The sequence below is a fragment of the Rhinopithecus roxellana genome, chromosome 14 (genome assembly GCF_007565055.1).
Source record: "Rhinopithecus roxellana isolate Shanxi Qingling chromosome 14, ASM756505v1, whole genome shotgun sequence".
NCBI classification, from domain to species: Eukaryota; Metazoa; Chordata; class Mammalia; order Primates; family Cercopithecidae; genus Rhinopithecus; species Rhinopithecus roxellana.
Window position 1 is genome coordinate 115570120 of NC_044562.1, and position 14129 is coordinate 115584248.

Here is a 14129-nt window from a genome sequence, read left to right on the forward strand (position 1 = left end):
GTTTATGAGGTGTTCCTGTTTGTCACTTTCTTTGGATTTAGAGATTACCCTGCTTGGGGATAAGGGAATGAATGACAGTGAGGTCCTTGAGTAGGACACAGAGTGTCCCTGTGACCTTTCCAGACTTTTCCCTGGGAATCCTGGCAATCGGAGGGGAAAGAGAAAGGAAGGTGTATTAGCTCAGGCTTCCACAACAAAGCACCACAGATGATGTGGCTTAAATAAGAGAAATTTATTTTCTCATACTTCTGGAAGCTGAAAGTTCAAAATCAAGGTGTCAAGTCAGCAAGGTTGGGTCTTTCTGAGGCCTGTCTCCACAGCCTGTGGCTGGTCTTCTCCCTCTGTCTTCATATTTTCTTCCATCAGTAGGTCTGTGTCCCTATTTCTATTGGACACCTATTGGATTAGATTAGGGCCCACCCATACGACCTCATTTTAAATTAATTACCTCTTAAAACTCTCCAAATACAGTCACATTCTGAGGTGCTGGGGATTAGGACTTCAACATATTAATCTGGTGTGGTAGGGTCGGGGTACGCAATTCAGCCCACAATAGAAGGGAATTGTCATTCTACAAGTTCAAGTTCAATTTCATAACTGATAAACGTTGATTGCCTTATTGGGGTTCTTACCTTTGAGAATTGGATTCAGGCCAATGGGACTTTTTTTGGGAGGAGTAGGGGTGTGGTTGTACATCAAAAAGGCCTGAATTAACTTAATTACACTTGGAGGGTAGGAATGGTATTTACAGTTAAAAGTTTAGCGCTCAAATTGTGCATCTCATCTATCCAGAATACGTATTACTGATGTCCTGAGATGGAGTAAGTAATTACTTGGTACAGAGAGCTGAGTGCCTTTTTCATTCAGGGGCTCCTGATTAGGCTAACTTGAGATCCTTTGTATTAGCATCCTAGTTTCAGCCTGTTGGGGTCCAGCTTCTGCAGCCTATGGGAACGTCTCCTGTTTTAGAGGCAAAGGACTGCTTATATACTAAAAAGAACAATCTTAACCGTATTCATTTTGTCTTTAAAAAAAAAAAAAAAGAAACAAAACAAACAAACAAAAAAAACCTGTTGCTCTAGAAGTCAGTCTTTAAAAACACACAGGAGGAATTCCAGACTTAATTCTCTATAATTTTCTACGACAGCTTTTGTTGTTTAAATGGCATGTTCCCAACTACCTGAACACAAAAGTAGTGAATGAACTTAAACTCAGCCAAGTGCTAACAATCTGAGATGACAGCAGATCCTCCCAGCTGAGAAGTTTATGCTGAACAAAGTGGCCTGAATCCTTTATGGCTATTGATTTTGCTTGCAATTCCCTTGCCAGTGTGCAAAAATGGTTGTTTTTTGTCGAATTCCTCTGGACATCTTTTGATGACTCACACTGTGCCAGTTTTGTGAACTCAGGTGTGCATTGACATGCCTGCTTCATGCCATCGGCTCTTCTATACACGTTGAAAGTGAAGACCAGCAGTAGAGCCTCTCTTCTTTTCTTTCAACTATTAGATTCTCTTGCTGAGAGCTGTGTTCTTCTGAGGACCCATGTTTGCACATAGAAGACTGGTTACCTTATTTGTATACGCTAGAAGTGAAAAACTTTTGGATGATATTTTACCTGCAGGGATAGAAACCAATGCTTCAGGTTACTGCAGTATCTGACTTCTTGACATCAGCTTTTTGACAGAAGCTCATTATCACTGGGTAGGGGGTCAGAAATGACACATTCTAAGCTTTAGGCACATGGTATGAAGAGTTAGACATAGCAGGGGATATTGTAGTTTCGCTTCAGCTTTAAATATGAAGAACATTAATTAAGATTGGGGTGGGGAGATTTACCAAACCCTTAGGGAAGAAAAACTATTTAACAGACTTTTGTTTTCTTGCTGCTACTACTGATTCTGAAACTAGGATTTGTATGATTAACTGGTTTCTTGTGGAGTAGCTCTTCTACCTCTTATATGCAGTTCTTAAGAATATAGTTAATATTTTAAAAAGGCTTTTCATAATGTAAGTACTCTATAGTTACTTGGTGAATTAACTACATAAAAATTGATTCCAGGGTAAACAAAATGTGGTATACTTACAATGGAATATTATTCAGCCCTGAAAAGGAATGATATTCTGATACATACTACCAGATGGATGAAAGTTGAAAACAATGTGTTAAGTAAAATAAGCCAGACACAAGAAAGGACAAATACTGTATGATTCCGTTTATATGACGTACCTAAAATAGACAAACTAGAAGAGACAGAAGGTAGAATAGAGGTTACCAGGGGCTGGGGGTAGATGAAATGGGGAATTAGTGTTTAATGGGTACAAGTTTCTGTTTGAGATGATGAAAAAGTTATAGGAGTGGATAATGGTGATGGTTATACAACATTGTGAATGTACTGAATGCCACTGAATTAGACACTTTAAAAATGGCTAAAATGGTAAACTTTTTATTATGCTTGTTTTACCATAATAAAAAGTTTTAAAACATTGATTCCAATGCAGAAAGCATATTTCAGACTTATATGCATACAAACATATACAATTTAAACTTTTCATTCCTTAGACATGTATTACTTGAGCTTAAAAACCTGCCTGAGGGCAGTTTTTCTATGGATTTGCCACTAATCAGCAATAGAGAAAACTTCTCCAGGCTGTTACCAGGACTGTAGTCTCAGACAGTTATAGCCCAATTCCTACCCAACTTTTTATTGGAAGAAATAATAACATTTATGGAAAATATCTCGAAGGATATGGAGTTCATTAGTATTTTCAGAAATTCTAACTTTTATCCCTGGATCAAGCCAGATAATCAGATTTTTATGTGTTTTTTTTCCTTGCCAGATCACTTTAGTGAGTTGTACTTTGGTGTCATATTTCATGTTGTGGGATGCAGTAAGAAGACATTATAGGAGACCCCCTAATGTGTATACTTAGAGACATTGTTAATTAATTACTCTCCTCTTCCTCCCCAAATGTGGATGATAAAGGATCCTTTAAGAATTTGCCTGAGGTAGTGACATCTTGGAAGACATTTCTCAATGACATGAAGCTAACACTCTTGAGGAGTATGTGTATGGTGTTTTATATTTTGTTCAGTGTGACCATAGTGTGTCTATTTTCTTCTTTGCTTTGGCTACTAGCATGCTCAGAGCCTAATTTATGAACCACATCTAGTAATAATTTAGCACCTTACAACATACATTTCTGTGGACTTTTTCTCGTGTTCTTATAGCCTCTTTTTATGTTTTCTTCTCTACATAGTATATATGTTTTGTAAATGAACTCATTCTTTTTTGAAATTAGATGGCATACTAGTACTAATTAGGGTTCTTCAGAGAACCCTGACCAAGAGAGTCTGTGTGTGTGTGTAGAAAGAGAGAGAGTAGGGGCAAGGGGATTTATTTTAAGGAATTTTCACATACAATTCTGGGGCTTGGCAAGTCTGAGATTCATACGGCAGGCTACCAGGTTGGAGATCCAAGGAAGAGTTACTGTTGCAATCTTGAGTCCAAAGAGAGGCTGGAGGCAAAATTTCTTCTTGGGAGTCCTCAGTCTTTTGAAGCCTCAACTGATCAAGTGAGGCCCACTCACATTATGAAAGATAATCTGCTTTATTCAAGATCAGCTGATTTAAATGCTAATCACATCTAAAAAATATCTTCTTGGCAGCATGGACTGATGTCTGACCAAACAGAGGAGCACCATAGCCTTGCCAAGTTGGTGCATAAAATTAATTATCACAGTAGCCAGGTGTGGTGGTACATGCCTGAAGTCCCAACTACTCAAGAGGCTAAGGTGGGAGGATCACTTGAGCCTAGGAATTTGAGGCTACGGTGAGCTGTGATCATACCATTATATTCTAGCCTGGGCCAGAGTGAGATCCCATCTCTTACAAAAAAAAGGTATAAATATTTAATAGAATTTTCTTAAAATTGGGCATAAGTTTTGTCTTTTATATTTGCTCATTTGAATGCATATAGGGAAACATTCCAGTTCCCTCCCACCTCCTCATCTGGGTTCAAGACTTATGTTGTCATTATTTCATCAGCTGGTAGGGCTGTCTTCCAAACCAGGTTAAATGGCACAGAGTCTTCATTGTGGATATGTTGAATGTGTGAATGCTCCGGCCTGCCAAATACCCTGATATATGCTGGTGTTATAGAGAGTTCTGCCAGCTCTTTGGTAAACAACCATTTTTGTGGAGGGATGTGATGAGGTGTATGATTTCACCAATTATTACCATTCTTAATTAGATGGGGCCCAGGTGTGTGTTAATAAAACACTAGCTCACACTCTCTGTAATGTTAACGGCCCCACCTTGACTTGATTCCAGGGATTTCATGCATTTGATATTGTTCAATTGACTGTATTGCTGTTCTATTCTGAAACGTCTCCAAACATCCAGAAACCTGCCTTTTGTTAGAAAACATTCCAGTTGTTCAAGAACGTTACTCATCGTCAGCAGTGGCTCTTACCTTATCTTTTTTATCTCTGGTAGGCTGATTACTCTGAGTGCAAACCTTTTCACTGTACCAGAGAGGAGCCTGACAACCGCGTTCTCTTTCTCAAGGTAAGAATGGCAGCTGTTACAACAGCCCTCGGCTTTTCATTTGAGAGCTCTGGTTAGGTTGTTGGGAATGGACTCCTAAAAGTCCTGGGATCGTGTCTTTTTCCCATCTCCTTGGCAGTTTGCCCGGTTTCCCATCCTAAGCCCTCACTGCTCACTGTGATCCTGCGGTTTGGAAGCCTGGCTTGAGCTTAAGTTACAATTCTGGTGAACCAGAAAGGGGAGTCCCCATGCTCAGCAAATGGTTAGTAGATCAAAGACTTCTCTGCTTACCACAGAAGCTAATTTGGTCAATTGAAAGAGAACTTCCTCAGAGTAATCTTCTCAGTGGTGGATGGGGGTGCGTCGGGGATGTGGAGCAGTGTTCAAAAGTGTCTGCATTAAATGAAAGACATTGCTGAATACACTTAGAACACATGTGCACTAATTATTGAGCATTTGTAGTTATAGGACCTTTACATGTTAAGCCTTAGAAAATATTTACTGATCTAAAACAGGACAAGAGTGTTACTCCAACAAAGAAGAGAGACAGGATAGATGGACGTGGGAACATTGAAAGTTATGTGTTTAATTGATGATTGCTTTTTACTTGATGCATTTTGCCTTTTGGTTTTAAATGTGGTGCTTACTGCACAGGCTGACCAGGTTAGTGTGTCAGGCCTGACTCCATTTTTTTAGGTGAAGATATCAAATCAGAGGTCTGGTTTTTCTGAGGGCAGGTGGCAAATGCCAAGGACTGCCTGTGTGAGGCTTCGGGGACTGGACCTGGTTGTCTCAGTGGTCTTCTTGGCTATCAAGACTGTCAACTACAAGCCAAGAGGACTTCTGCCTGTCAAACAGGCCTCCCACTTTGCATCTGATGGCTGGAAGAGAGGGAGGAAGCATGCAAAGGAAATCATGTAAGATTATGTGCTGATCTGGCCAGGGCCATGTTTATGTTCCTGTTTCTTGCCTAAAGAGCAGATTGAATTGTTAGCCCCTGTGTTTGTTAATTATAATTATATGTTTCAAGTACAAAGCAGCATTCTGTAAAATATCTACTAAGATGCCTTTCTAAATGGATAACATTTTATGACCCTAATAAGGTCCAAGGCAACAAGCAGGAATTTGTATATTATCATCACTCTTTTCCCCAGGGCATATTGGGTGGTATGTGAGCTGTAACTGCAACTTAAGAAGCTGCTAGTAAGAAACCCAAAGGACATGAAGATCAGAGGAATGACGGTCTAGTCATAAGACATATGGGAACATTGGGTCATTTTCCAAAGCAAGGAAAGGTAATTCATTGTTAGTTACAGTGTTAAACAGTGGCAGGATCATCATCATCATCATCACCACTGTGGTGATAAGATGTAACTCTATTATTAACCATCTCTATCACCACCATCACTGCAGGTAACATTTATTCATTCTTACTGTCTACCAGGCAACACCCTAAGCATTTTGTATGCATTCTGTCACTCAATCTGCACAGCATTCCTGTAAGGAAGGGTCTATTAATATCCACCTTTTACAGTTGAGGAAACTGAGGCTTACCTAAAAGATTAGTAAGTTGCCCAAAGTTAGACAATCAACCCAAAAAGTGGCAGAACTGGGATGTAAGCAATTAAACAGCACCGAATGGGGCCAACCAACACGGAGTATTTACGACTAGGCTTTACTCGATGTCCTCACTCGCCCCTGCTCACATTCCCTTTTGCCCCGACCACCACCTACTATTGACACTCTAGCTATCTCTTCTGCATGAAGGTAGCCAACAAATTCAAGAGCATTTTAGTAGTTCAAGATCGTTAAAGCATATTTGGCCTATGGAGAACAGCAGAAAGAATTAAGAGTAAAAATCACTCAGTTTTAAAAGGTGCCACTTGTAGTCATGAACACTTTAGTGCATTTTGCTGTTGTTTTCCCCTTTGTATTGACTTTCTTCACATAGTCTCTGTGTACTTAAGTTTTGAACTTTAAATGTAACACAAGTCGTTTCTTGTACTTTTGCCTATTTTAATGGCTGCTGAGTACTCTATTAAATGTGTGTGGTTAGAGAGCCTTAAGTCTACACCACAGGAAGTTATATCTTTGACTTGCTCCTACATGATAAGTGTGGAGCTTCTGCTCACCATATATGATAGTTAATTTCTGTTTTCTGGGCAACTGGGTTGGAATTGTGGGGTGCCTGTATCCCCTCACATTGTAAATACCTTGCGTCTTGAGAGGGGTCTCTGTGGGTGGGGCAGGAGTCCTGCTTGCCTGGAGCCCAGATTCAGCTCTGTGCCAAAGCTAGCTGCAAGTTCTTGGGTAAGTTACTTTATTTTATGGCATCTTCATCTGTGAACATCTCATCAGCTCTGTGATTCCACACAGTCAGGAGTTTTCTGAACTCTCTTGATTCATAACCTGAGGAGTTTCAATAGATGCAGCAATTTTGGTTGGGCTGAGTGGAGTTACTCTGAGATGCTTTAAACAGGGAATTTTGTTTTTCAAGATGATGAGACCTGTAAGCTCTTGGAAGGAGAGGTGTCTTACTTTTATATAATTCTTACCATTCTCACTTCTGCACCCTCAACAAACTTTTTCCTCCATGCTGACATGCCCACAAAATAGTACAAGGTATGAAATCAACAAACAGATGAATAAACAAGTAATGCACAGACAAAGGCTACCGGGCTTGTGTAAGAACCTTTAGCACCATGGCTGTCCAGCTTATCAAATAATTGAGTAAGACTGTTTTCATTTCAATGTGGTAGCTTTGTTTATAACAAATGGAGACTTAAGCTTCCAGAACCTCTCATCACATATTTCAGTGTAATTTCCCTATAAACTTGGGTGTCAGTTCTTCCCTCATGTTACAGGTGAGGGAACATTGACTTATGGAACTTGCTATTTTTACCCCTGTGCCCTGGAGTGAAGTAAGCTTTTGCTTAGGTCACAGTAAAATCAAAGCTTAGAATGTAATCATTCTCTTGTGTTGGGAAGGGAAGACTTTCACTCTAACCTGTGGGGTCAACAACTGGGTCTATGAAATAAACTGACAACAGGCAGATTACCAGGAGAAAAGGTATGCAGATTTATTATATGCATGAGTGCATCATAGGGGAAAAAATGTCAATATCCAAAGATACAGTCAGATTTAGGAGCTCATATATTCTCTTTGCAGGAGAGAGGGGAGGAGGGATGTAGGCAACTAAGGGAAGAGTAAATGATTTTTTGGGAAGATGAATGGGCCCTCAGAAGAATAGATGGGAGATATGGTCGTTTGTGACAGAATTTGTCTGGGTGGGGTGTGTGTTCTAGTCTCCTGACCTGTGATAAGAGTTAATCTCCCCTGGTTGATGAAACTTCTGTAGAGGGAATTGATGACAACCTAGTTTCTTTTAGAGTGTCTGTCTGTCTTTAGGCAGATAAGGGGAGCTCAGAGAAAGCCTCTCTCTGCATTTGCTGTTTTTCGAATGCCTTCAGCTCAAAATAATCATACTAATACAGCCTGTTTTAGAGTGGCATATCCTGAAGTCCTTCACTTATTTTGACCAGCAGAATAAAATGAAGGCATTCAGGGCTTCCTGCATTCTTGGAGCCGCCTATCTGGACCACGGAAATGACACGATTAGTTCTGACTGGCTCCCCTGATTCTCCCTTAGTGATGCTGACCTTGAATTTTCTGACTCATGCCATGAAGTTATCTACCCACACTGTTGTGCCATATCCAAGACCCGGGAATAACACTGCTTCTAAGGAAGCCAAATTCAGGCATTTCTGGCTTTGTATTCTATTGCAGACTAAAAGGAACAAACAAAATCCTGTATTCCCACGATATCCCTCTACAAGGATCTAACTTGGCACCCTACCTTGGTGCTGAAAGCTTGCCTCCATCTTCCCAAATTTCATCACTAATTGGTCTTAGCTTTTTCCAAGTGAATGTGCTGCCTCACTGGCCCTAGGTCAGTGAGATAAGAGCTTGGAAGCACCATGTGATGGTTGGTAAACCTGCTGGCAAATAACCAAGTGACCTGGTTTTATGTGTGTGTGTTTGAAATGCTATTGATAATAAAGCCTTATTTGTATCAGTGAGGGCTCTGCATCAATTATTTATTGCATAACAAACCACCTCAAACATAGTGGCTTAAAACAACAACGGTTTAATTTGCTCATGATTCTGTGGGTCAGCAATTTGGGCACTTTTACTAACATTTCCATTTGGGCTCAGCTGGGTGGTTCTTCTGTTAGTTTCACCTGGGGTCACTCATACCCCTGCGCTCAGCTGGTACCTGGGAGCTAGGTGTAGGGGATCTCAGCTGGGATGACTCATTTCTGCCACATCGTCTCCCCCTCCAATAGGCTAGCTCAGCCTCCTTCACATGACAGACTTTCTGGCGAGAGGACAAGAGCAAAAACTGTAAGTTAAACTCAGAAATTACATAGCCTCTCTTCTGCCACATTCTGTTGGTCAAAGAAAGCTACAGGGCCAGCCCAGATTCAAGGGGAGGGGATTGGAAATAGACTCCACCTCTAACTTGGAGTAGCTGCAAAGAATTCATGGCCATTTTAAATTTATTGCAGACTCTTAACTTTGTTATAAAAGCAATCTGAAATTACTTTATTTTAAAATTATTTTATTTTGTCTTTTAAAAATCCTGGAATAGGGATGGTCTTGTCAGCCCATCTGAGAGAAGTCTGGAAAGTGGAGGTCTTCAGTAATGTACCTAAGAATATAATAAAGTTAATAACAACACAAGCAGGCACTAATATTGTTTTTACTATATGCCCAGCACTATTGGAAGTCCTTTACATATCATAACTCATTTGGTCATTACAAAATCTTATGAATAGGTATGATTTTTATCCCTAACTTATAGGTGAGGAAACTGAGGCACAGAGAGGTTAAGCAACTTCCCTCAAAGTCATACAGCTAAGTGGTAGACCTGGGATTCCACCCCAGGAGGTCAGGCTTCAGAGTCTGCATGTTAACCTAATGCTTCTTGAGTTAATGGAAATTACATCTTCCTGACTCTTAGCAGAGTTCTCTCTTGGACTGTGTGGTTTTTCTAGAGACAGGGGGATTGGCTATTTAGAGATGGTTGCTAGGCCTTTCTGGGTACACCCAAGTGACCAAAAATGGTTATGTCACATTATAGGAGACCCTAATTAGATGTAATAAAGACACTCATTATCCCATGGAACACAGAGTAATTCTCCTGAGCCCAACGGTATTTCCTGGGGATAGGGGTGGGGGTAGAGGGTTCTTATTCTTCTCTTTGGTTGACATTCTTCTTATTCTTCTCTTTGGTTGACAATAGGTGGAGTCTATTTGAAGAATGAGGATATTTAATAACGCCCTCTATAACATTTCAGATAGCCTCTTATTTTTTGGCTTCAAGTAATCCGAAAGAGCCCCAAAGAAAAGAATGTTGTGTTTATTTAGCTTTTTGTTTAAGGACTATCCCAAGGAAAGGGTGGGTTGATAGCCTTTTTAATCTACGGTTTGTTGAACTAAATTCAGTCCAGTGTCCAGATAGAACAGGTGGTTTATCTAAGAAAAATGACAAATTTTGCCGACATTTTTGAGGTCATCCTTGCAGCCATGAATGAAGTGGCTCGTAGTACCAACATGAGTTACAATGAGAAGTTACTTAACCTCTCTGTGCCTCAGTTTTCTCATCTATAAATTAGGGACCCTTTCTGTTTGAGGGGTATAGAACACATTTAGGAGCCAGAACTAGACTTTGCGTCTCCAGGATGGCCATATCTCACTCTCCATTTAGCTCTGGAGTGAGGGACAAACTGCCAATCTAAGACTTAAGGGAAGTTGCTCTGGCTGTCTAGCGTCTTATCTCCCTTAAATCCCATACTTGTCTCTTGACTCTACACCTGGCCTCCTTCTGACACCCTCATCGTCTTATGTAGGCTCAGATTGGCATCAATACCTATTCCATTGCTACTGAGAGTGTTTGCTACAACTTTGCACTCGTGAGAACTTGCATGTTCACCCTAATGTGAACTCCAGCTAGAATCTGACCTGGAAAATGGGCAATCTGGACATGCATGGCCCCACCAGAGAGGAGAGATCACAGGTTGGGGACTAGGGAGACCCAGGCTGCAGACTGCCCCGCCCCTCCCATCATTGCTCACCTTCCCACACTAAGAACTCCTGAGAAGGACAGCTTTCTTGCTTGTCAACCACGACATCCTAGGGATATTTTCCCCATACCAGTGGAAACTCTGTTACCTTCATAATCTTTTCCTTCAACTAATCTTGAAGAGTTTACAACCTTCTCCTGCATCAAGTAATTTTTTTTTCTCTTGTGGATGCTCACTTTCCTCTTTTCTTATTCAAACCAGCTGGGACAGTTTATCCCCTAGCGTAGAAATGAAAACCTGACAGGCAGGTCTCTGCAGTAGAGATTGGGATGGTTCTCTCTCCAAACAGTGTTTTACTGTTGGCTGCTGCAGCTGAATAGCTCAGCCTGCCATTATGACAGAATGGCCCAGAACCGACCACAGGCAGGAAGCATCTTTTGTTTCAGAGGGCTTTGGAGCTGTTTTTACCCTGCCATAAACTTAATTGCTTTCTCTGATATATCTAGCAAACCTACCAGTGTCCTTTTTGCTGCCTCCTGCTTGGTCAATCAGGACTACTAAAGCCTGCAGCTTTGCTTTTTAGGAGGTTTGGTTGATTAACATGAGTTTGCCTTTGGCTTTTGCTAACATTGCCTATTTTGGGGCACTAGTGGTGCCCAGGAGATGGATGTGAGTGTGGTATGTGTATGGTGAGGTATAGATGAGAGACAGCTGGGTCTTCTGGGACAGTGGGGGAGCAGGCATGATTTAGTGGGCTCAGAAAATTGTGGTTTACCACAGGGTCCTCACGTGCGTGAGTAAGTCATCGTGCTTCCTGAAAGGGAGGTTTTATTCACCTTGTCCCCATAGAGGATGTTTCAGATCTGGCAATTCCTCTAAATCACTGCAATTTTGACTCACCCTAGGATTTCTGGGTTTAATCGCTCCCCTTTCTTGTTGGTTTTATGACCAGTGTTGCAGGAAAGACAATACTTGAAACTCTGTGGGAGCCCCTTCTTTTGATTTTTTTCTTTGCAGTGATGATGATTGCTTAACAATAATAAACATAGAAAGAGGTTTTTTTATGTTTGTTTTTTGTTTTTTTAAAAATGAACTTTGAGCCAGGTGTGGTGGGTCATGCCTGTAATCTTTGGGAGGCCTAGGCAGGTGGCTCACTTGAGGTCAGGAGTTCAAGACCAGCGTGGCAAACATGGCGAAACCCCATCTCTACAAAAAATACAAAAATTAGCCAGGTGCAGGAGCATTTGCCTGTAGTCTCAGCTACTCAGGAGGCTGAGGCAGGAGAGTCGCTTGAACCGGGGAGGCGGAGTTTGCAGTGAGCCAAGAGATCGCATCACTGCACTGTAGCCTGGACAACAGAGTGAGACTCTGTCTCAAAAAAAAAAAAAAAAGAACCTTGCTCTACGCTGGCTCTTGGCGAGGAAGACGAGCTGGGGATGGTGGTGCTTTGAATGGCTAAAGGCATATTTACACATTTGCACATGCACCCGTCAGATTCCAGTCCACAGTAGCAGCCACTTTAGCAACGTTCTCATAATCCTCAGTGGCACCTTCTTTAAAGCTTGTTATCAACAATCCAACCAAAGCATTGCATTCCAAATTTAACCTTAAGCTGTCCTTGAAATTTTATCCTCAGGAAGTCTTTCTAGAATGGAGATGAAAACCTCTTCTGTGTCTCAACATGGCAAGCCCATGCATGATTTCCCTGTTCTCACCATAGTCATTTCCATATTTAAACTGTGAATATTGAGTTCTGTCTGCTATCAGCTGTGTCTCCCCATGCCTGTTCTCTGAATGTAGGTCCTTGCTAGAAGAAAAAGAGTAAAGGTTGTTACTCCTAGATGGTAGATCTGTGCAACCGCCAGATAGATGATGAATGAATGTGTTTGGACAATAATGTAACCTGCAGCACACACTCTGATCATAGGGGCCTAACTTCTCTTTTGCATTAAGCCTCAGGTATGCTTTGATGAAGCGTGTGGTCAAGTCTTTTTAGGTTTACTTTGGGGCCTTAGCAGGGTACCCAAACAGATTGTTGCCAAAATCACACATGGTATGAGCCTATTTAGGTATTATCTAACAAAACTCTCATGGGCAACAATTATGTAGACAGTTACTTGTCATCTATTAAATCAGTGTATTTTCTATAGGTTTTTAAATAGTGCTTCATTTGTAATTAAACTGTATTTTAACATATCCCCTCAAAAAGGGTAGAGTAATGCAGTATGGAAATGGTAAGGAGATTCAGATTAATTAGGAAATGATTAATTCAGATTAATTAGGAAATACCCTAATTCATTCATGAACCTGCTCTTGGGGGTCTAGGTGAGAGACCCAGCTGTCTCTCACCTGTCCATCTTCAACACACACATCACACTCATGTCTTTCTCCTGGGCACCACTGATTCCCCAAAACAGGCAATGTTAGCAAAAACCAAAGGCAAACTCATGTTAATTAACCAAACCTACTAAAAAGCAAAGCTGGCAGGCATTGGTAGTCCTGATTGACCAAACAGGAGGAAGTGGTACTCTGGAAGTCTGATTGGAGCATGACCTTGAAGGGGATAAGGTTCTCAATTGTCAAGTCTTTAAACTGGACTGCCATTTTAGAGGCTTTTACTGTTCCTTGTCAACATGTGTGTTTGGCTTGTTTCAAAAAGACATTGCATTAGTTGTATATGAGGAATTCCTAAAATAACCAAGGGAGTGACCTAAGAGAGACAACCAGCTAGTGTTCCCATAGGATTTCTCTCCTGAAACTAAAGTTACACATCTCCTCTTCCATTTTTCACCTATCTTCAGTCGATCCCTGTTATCACCAGAGGCCAAATGGATAGTTCTGGGGATTGTTTTCCTTGAGTTGTGAGCTGAAATGCAGACTTTAAATACAGGGTTTTAAGATGTTAGGGAGGAAAGCGACATTGATTTATTTGTTCTGTTCCCTGCCAGCCTGAGAAACCTGTCCCGTCAGGTAATGAACAACTGTTCTTATCCTAACTAGCAACTTCAAGAGAATGATTACTCATCCCATCATTACCACTCCCCCTGAGTCATACAGGCTGGTGCATTTTAGTTTCCACTGAATAAAAATCTCCAGGCAATGGGAGTCTAGGGCCATGGTTTCTATTTAGTAATGTGAATTATATAAATGTGCCTTGGACATGGAAGCTGTGGTTCCTTCTAAAAAGATATTTCATAGGCCCAGGTCTTCAGCCATGTCTCTATTTGAGAAATTGTATTGGTCAGTATTGCCAAAAGTGGACATCTTAATGGTCAGTACAGAGTGATTATATGAGTGACCAGATGATACAGCTAGTCTGGTTGGTCACAAGGGCAAAGATACAGCTATGAAAATGGATAGCTATTTGCCTGTACCTCTTGCTTGTAATTTCGTAGTCGTGTTGCATGTTAGCCACTCAGTATTCATGGGGGATTTTAGTAAACCTTTTTTCAGGCCTTGTTCTTGTGACAGTGCTGAGAGGACATTCACACTTG

At 41.0% G+C, this 14129-nt stretch overlaps 1 protein-coding gene across 3 annotated transcripts in view; it reads left to right on the forward strand.

Moving 5' to 3' along the window:
- LYPD6B (LY6/PLAUR domain containing 6B) overlaps positions 1-14129 on the forward strand; it is a 188397-nt gene that overhangs the window by 127949 nt on the left and 46319 nt on the right. For 2 of the 3 annotated variants that reach the window (XM_030915975.1, XM_030915977.1), the window contains one exon: positions 4498-4569. The exons of the other annotated variant lie outside the window; for it this stretch is intronic. The gene's annotated coding sequence lies outside the window, so the exon portion shown is untranslated. The remainder of the gene's footprint in view (positions 1-4497; positions 4570-14129) is intronic. 3 annotated transcript variants of the gene reach the window in all.